Below are 6,985 nucleotides of genomic sequence, written 5' to 3'. Positions count from 1 at the left end.
ACACACAAAACCTTTTTACACTGCTTGCTTTTGGCAAAAGTCACTGCTTTCCCAGAGAAGAGAGCTGGTGCCTCAAGCTGCAGTCAAGAGAGGCAAAAGGGAACCAGAGCCTAGCCAAGGAAGGTGCTGCTAGAAAGAAAACAGAGAAAGCTCCGGAGTTTGGCATGACATTTTGAATGTTTTTCTGCGTTCTTACGTCTGCCTGGCTAAATTTCCGAAGAGTCAGATTTTGTTTGCCTAACCCAGGGGTAGGCAACCTTGGCTCTTTTATGACTCATGGACTTCAACTCCCAGAATTCCTGAGCCAGCTGGCTCAGGAATTCTGGGAGTTGAAGTCCATGAGTCATAAAAGAGCCAAGGTTGCCTACCCCTGGCCTAACCTGTCCCAGAATGCTAAAGGGGAGAATAAACTTTAAACGCATTTCTACATTTCTGGAGTCCAACACTTGCTTTCAGTTACAGGCTAGTCCAGTGGTGGTGAACCTATGGCATATGTGCCAGAGGCGGCACTCAGAGCCCTCTCTGTGGGCATGTGCACTGTCACCCCAGCCCCGCCTCCCCCCCGGGCCCCCTCCGCACCAGCAGCCCCCCTGGAGGAGAGTCACCCCGAACATGGCCCATGCAGAGCAGCACAGCCAAGGGCATGGCAGCCGGGCAGCCGGGCCAAGACTCCACCCTTGCACCCCGTCACACGCAGATGATGCTGCGGGGCGTGGGCGGAGAGCATGGCCGCCACGACACTGCAGGGCTGCCTGGGCAATTTGCAGCAGGCTGTGGAGGCGGTAGGTGGCCCTGCAGCCAGGTGGGTGGTGGGGCAGGGCAGTTTTTGGGCATTTTTGTGTCTAAAAGGTTCGCCATCACTGCACTAGTCAATTCCCCATGGCTCTGACCACAAGTCATTCCTTGATTCTTGTCCCACAGAGGCTAAGTCATGATTTCTAACTATGATTTGTTGAATCATCCATAATTGGCTGGGATCACACATTGTGCTAAACCATAATCCCAGGCACATAAACCAGAATGGCTGGCCTCATAATACCTTAAACCAAAATCAAACAAGCTACATTATGTTCATTATTCAGGGTTTGATCCCAGTACGACTGTTCAGTTGTGATGACTGGACTATGGGACAATTTTCCTAAATACGTTTTCGTGGTCCAGGTCCTGCCCAGTCTTAAACATGTTAATCCAATGGAATTTTTTAGCTAGAACCTTTGCCAGTATGTTTTGTTGGCTATTATGTAAAGGCTTGTTTGTTTCTGTAGCAGTTATCTGTATAAGTTTCCAAAGATCAACACCCGACCCATAGTGATCATTTGGACTAATCTCCATGAGTTAAAACTTTGCTGAAGACTTCTGGTTTAAGTCTTTCCTAGAACTGAGCTGACTTCAATGTAGTGATGGCAATAGCATCTGAATCACTGAGTTCCAACAAGAATGGCCAGATCAGAAACTAAATCTTCCCCATTTTTACAATTCTGGGATACTTAAGCAGACACAAGCACAAATGAGAAATAATGGCAATACATAGTATTTACTTGGTTGCTGTTTTATCCTTTAGTGTGGGTCAAACACAGATTGGCTACAAAAATAGGTGTTTTTCATTTTTCTCATAATTAAACCACAGGTCTATCCATACCCCATTGAATAAAAAGTTCAAGATATCACAATTCTAATCCCCTGTAGAAGCAGAAAAAACGGCAATGCTTGCTTAGCCCCTGAACTTACTAGAACAGTAGTTTAGAGGCAGTAACTTTTGCAAGTATCAAAAGATAATTTTAAAAAATTACTCTTGGTGGAGCAGTGGGCTAATGCCTCCTTAAGTAACACCAGCTGCCTGCAAATATTAATAAATTAAATTAAATTAGTGCAGGTTCAAGGTTGACTCAGCCTTCCATCCTTCCGAGGTAGGTAAAATGAGGACCCAGATTGTTGAGGGCAATAAGCTGACTTTGTAATAATGCTGCTTGGGGGGGGGGCGAAAGCCCTAATAAGCAGGCATATACATAGAATGAAGGCTATTGCCAGTGCTTTTTTTGTAAAAGAAAAAGGTGCCGGAACTCACGTGTCATACAACCCGCCTTGCCTACCCTACAAGGTTCCATCCAAAAAAGGTGCCGGAACTCCGTTCTGAGCGTTCTATGAGAAAAAAAGCCCTGGCTATTGCTAAGCACATTGGTTTGTGCTTAAATTGTAAGCCACCCTGAGTCTTCGGAGACGGGCGGGATATAAATGGAATTAAAAAAATATAAAAAATATAAATGGGATTAAAAAATCAATAAAAAATAAAAAAACTCCTACAAAGGATCCTCAGTATTCTTCTCTCAGAGACCTTGGCTAACTTTTTGAAAATTATTTAAATTTTGGGCTTCATAGTTCATCAGTCCTAAGTTAGAAAAGGTCACTAGAACTTATAAAAAAGAGAAAAGACTAACACAATACATCTTATTTATTTGTGTTTTTTTATTGAAAAGTTTTAAAATACAGTTTTCCTTTAAGAATCCCCCCTTCCCCCTCCCTCCTCCCCCCTCCCTACCTCCCCCCCTCCCCCCTCCCCCCCCCCGACTTTCCAGAGCTAAATACAAGGTATATATATAAAAAGCAATCATAAACAATCATATACTAACAATTATAAACTCTAAAATCCATCACTCTCTAGCTTATATAAGATAAAACAAATAATAATAATATTGAATATATATAAAAAGAAACTAAGATAATAAAAGAAAAAAAAAACGAAAGAGGACTTATTCAAATGCTACATAAAACTTCTTAACCCTATACTTGTTCTGGATAAAATCAATCCATTTTCTCCATTCCATAATATAGCGTTCTTGCGAATGATCTTTCAAATAGGCCGAAATCTTCGCCATCTCTGCCAGGTCGGAAACCTTTAAAGTCCACTCCTCTATGGTCGGCAGTTCCTCTTTCTTCCAATATTGGCCTATCAAAAGTCTTGCCGCCGTAATTAAATTCAACATCAACTTGGTGTCCACAACTGTGGCATCTGTAATTATTCCCAACAAAAAAAATTGCGGACAAAACTTTAACCTCTGTTTAAAAATCTTCTGCATGTTCCACCAGACTTTTATCCAAAAAGCCTTAACCTTTTTACAAGTCCACCATATGTGAAAATATGTTGCATCTTCATCACCGCACCTCCAACATTTAGGCTGATAATTCGGATACATACTTGCAAGCTTTTTAGGATGTAAATGCCATCTATAAAACATTTTGTAAAAATTCTCTCTTAAATTTTGAGCTTGTGTAAATTTTACGTTCCTCACCCAAATCTTTTCCCACGTGTCCATTGTGATGACTTCCTGGATATTTTGGGCCCATTTTATCATACAATCCTTAACAAGCTCTGTTTCTGAGTCAATCTCTATCAATGCAAGATATATCCGTTTGATATGTGCTGGTCCCTGATTCCTAATTTGCTTTATCAAATTTTCATCAGTCATTGTAAATCCATTTTTCTGGTCTTCTTTCCACCTGGCCCGTAACTGAGTATATTGAAACCAATTTTGAACAACCTTCTCTTCTCGCAAGAGGCTATATGATTTCAAACACCAAACGTTTCTTTCCAAACTGAGAATCTCCTTGTACGTAGTCAAATCATGTTTGAAGCCAGCATGTATATTTTCTATTGCGTGTTTTGGAATTGCCCACAATGGTATCTTGCAACTTAACTTATGTCTATACTTCTTCCAAACTCTCAGCAATGCCTGTCTTAAAATATGCACCCTAAACACGTTGTCTACCTTCTTATCATACAACAAATATGCATGCCAGCCAAACAACAAATCGTGGCCCTCAAGATTTAATAACCTCCCTTGCGTCAAATTAATCCAGTCACTTATTCCTACTAATGCAGCAGCTTCATAATATAATTTAAAATTAGGCAATTTAAGGCCACCTCTCTCACGAGTATCCTGCATAATCTTAAGTTTAACTCGTGGTTTTTTCCCTGCCCACACAAATTTATTGATACCTCGCTGCCATTCCTCCAGATTAGAATCTTTCTTAAGAATCGGTATCATTTGAAATAAAAATAAAAATTTAGGCAGGACATTCATTTTTACTGCTGCAATCCGTCCCAACAAAGACAATTGCAATTTTTTCCAGCTCTCCAATTCTTTTTGAATTTTCCCCCATAATTTTTCATAATTATTTTTATATAGCTTTGTATTAGAGGGCGACAAAATCACCCCCAAATATTTAACCCTTTTAACAATCTCAAATCCAGTTAATCCTTCTAAAAGGGCCTTTTGCGATGTTGTCATATTTTTGGCCAAAATTTTTGTTTTTTGTACATTAACCTTAAATCCAGAAACCTTCCCATATTGTGTTATTATCTCCATCAGGTCCACAACAGAGTTCTCTGGCTGGGTCACTGTAACAACCAGATCGTCTGCGAATGCTCTCAATCTGTAGTCCTGATCTCCAATTTGAATCCCCTTAATTTTTTCCGAATTCCGAATTTTAACCAATAATATCTCTAATGTTAACACAAATAACAAGGGCGATAACGGACACCCTTGCCTTGTGCCCTTCTCAATATTACATGCTTCTGTCAAGCTATTATTAACTATAATTCGGGCAGTTTGTTTTTGATATAATGCCCTAATCGGTTGTAAAAAATTTTCCCCAAAATCCATTTTATCTAAAACTTTCAACAAAAATTTCCAATTCAATTGATCAAAAGCTTTTTCAGCATCTAAAACAATTAGCACCGCAGCAATCTGGTTGTTCCTTTCCAAAAACTCTAACTCTATATGCCTCACATTATTTTTCATTTGCCTACCACTAATAAACCCTGTTTGATCCCCATGAATCACCTGTTGCAGAACCCTCATCAGTCTATTAGCCAAAACCTTAGCAAATATCTTGTAATCTGTGTTTAAAAGCGATATCGGTCTATAATTTTTAACTTGAGTAGCATCTTGGTCTTCCTTCGGAATCAAAGAGATAAAAGCTGTTCTCCAAGACGGTGGCACCTTTCCCCCCCTCTGGATTGTCTGGAACAGTTCCTTTAACGGTTTTATCATTTCTAATTGTAAATTTTTATAATAGGCCGCAGTCAAGCCATCCGTACCTGGTGCTTTATCCACCTTCAATTCCTTAATTGCTGTAAAAATTTCTTCTTCTGTGATCAGTTGATTAATCCCTTCTTTTTGTACTTGCGTAAGAACCGGGATGCTAGCATTTTCCAAATATATATCAATGTCTTTTTCATTAATTTTCTCCTTAGCATATAATTTAGAATAAAAATCCACAAAAGCGTCCTTGATAAGGTCCTGTTGAAACACAACCCTTCCTTTATGCTCAATCTTGTCTATATTAGAAGCCCTTTGTTTTTTCCTCAATCTATAAGCTAACCATCTGCCTGGTTTATTAGCGTTACAAAAAGTGTTATGCCTGGCAAACCGCAGATTGGTTGCCACTTGGTCAGCCATTAATTTATCAAATTGTCCTCTTAACAATTTAATAGCCTCCTTAGTCTTCACATCCTCTGAATTCAAAATCAAAGCCTTTTCTTTTTCCTTTATTTCATTCTCCAGTTCTTTCCTCCTAGCTTCCACAGCACGTCTATGTTTGTTGTTCATATATATCAACACCCCTCTCATGTATGCCTTGCTAGCATCCCACACCATGTCCATAGAAGTACCTTTGTTCATATTAGTTTCAAAAAAATCCTTCATCCGCTGTTTGCTTTCTTCCACATTTCTCTGATTTCTAAACAAATTCTCATTTACGCGCCACGAGCGCCTGTCTCTTTTCTCCTTATCAATCTCTAACCACACTGGACTATGATCAGAGATAGTTCTTGCACAAATCTTCACCTTTTTAGTCCTCAAAAAAAAGTCATTAGTCACCAAAATAAAATCAATCCTCGAAAAAGATTTATGTCTATCAGAATAAAAAGTATAATCCTTTTCCTGCAAGTGTCTCTCGCGCCAGATATCTCGCAATTCCAAGTCATCCTTCATTTCAAAAAAAGATTCCGGTGGCTCCGCGGCGACGGAGACAGCCTTCCCGGGCTGCCCGCGGCTCAGCTGTTGTTTTTTCGCCCGAAACAGCGCCGATCAGCTGTTCGGGCGAATTTGAAGCCCCCTCCTCGGGAGAAGAGGAGGGGGTGAGGCCCCAGGTAGGGGTAGAGTTCTCCGGGGCTGCCTGAGCTTGGAGCTTGGGCGGCTGAAGGATTGAACTCCCCCGAAGCCTGGGTTGCTCCCAGCTGGCTGGCGTCTCTGCTCCGGACTTCTTGGAGCAGAGCCAGGCGTCTGCGACCACCCCTGCCTGAAGAAAGGACTATGGATTAAAGGAGCAGGCAGAGCGGTACAAGAGGAAAAGGTGAAGAGGATTATTTTATTATACTCTCGAGCTTGATGGACTTTTTAAACTTTAAGTGAAAGTGCGTCATAATTGAAAAGTAAAAGATGGCGGCTAAACCTCCCCCTAAAACTCTTCGGAGTGGTGGATCTTCTCCGGTGCAACAATCATCATTACAGGCGTTGCACCCTCCTGATGTACTGACACCGAAGGACTTACGAGATGCTTTGGATAAACATGCCCAGGTACTTTTGGAGTCAATTAATCAATCAATGGCTGATAAATTTGCACAGATGGAGGAGAAATTGGAGAAACTGGAGGAGAGAATGGAAGAGAGGATGGAACAGAAGCTCAGCGTGATGAAGGTAGACATTTTGTCCTCAGTGCATAAAGTGGCGGAATGTGTGGAAGATTTAGATGAAAAATTGCATGATTTGACTCAAAAGAATGAAATATTAGAAGTTAAAGTACGGGAGAATGAAAATTTAAGAGACAAAATGGAAAGGGAGTTAAGCCTTGCCCAATATTACCAGATGCAGTTTGCTGTTAGAATCAGAGGTTTAAAAGAGAACATTAAGGAAGATTTAAAGCAGCTGGTTTCTGAGGCTTTTGAAGTGGTATTGAATCAGCCAGCATCTGAAATAAGCGCAGC

This window comes from Vipera ursinii (assembly GCF_947247035.1).
Source record: "Vipera ursinii genome assembly, chromosome: 2".
In the NCBI taxonomy this organism is placed as follows: Eukaryota; Metazoa; Chordata; class Lepidosauria; order Squamata; family Viperidae; genus Vipera; species Vipera ursinii.
The sequence above is the reverse complement of the archived record's forward strand: the minus strand, read 5'-3'. Positions refer to the sequence as shown.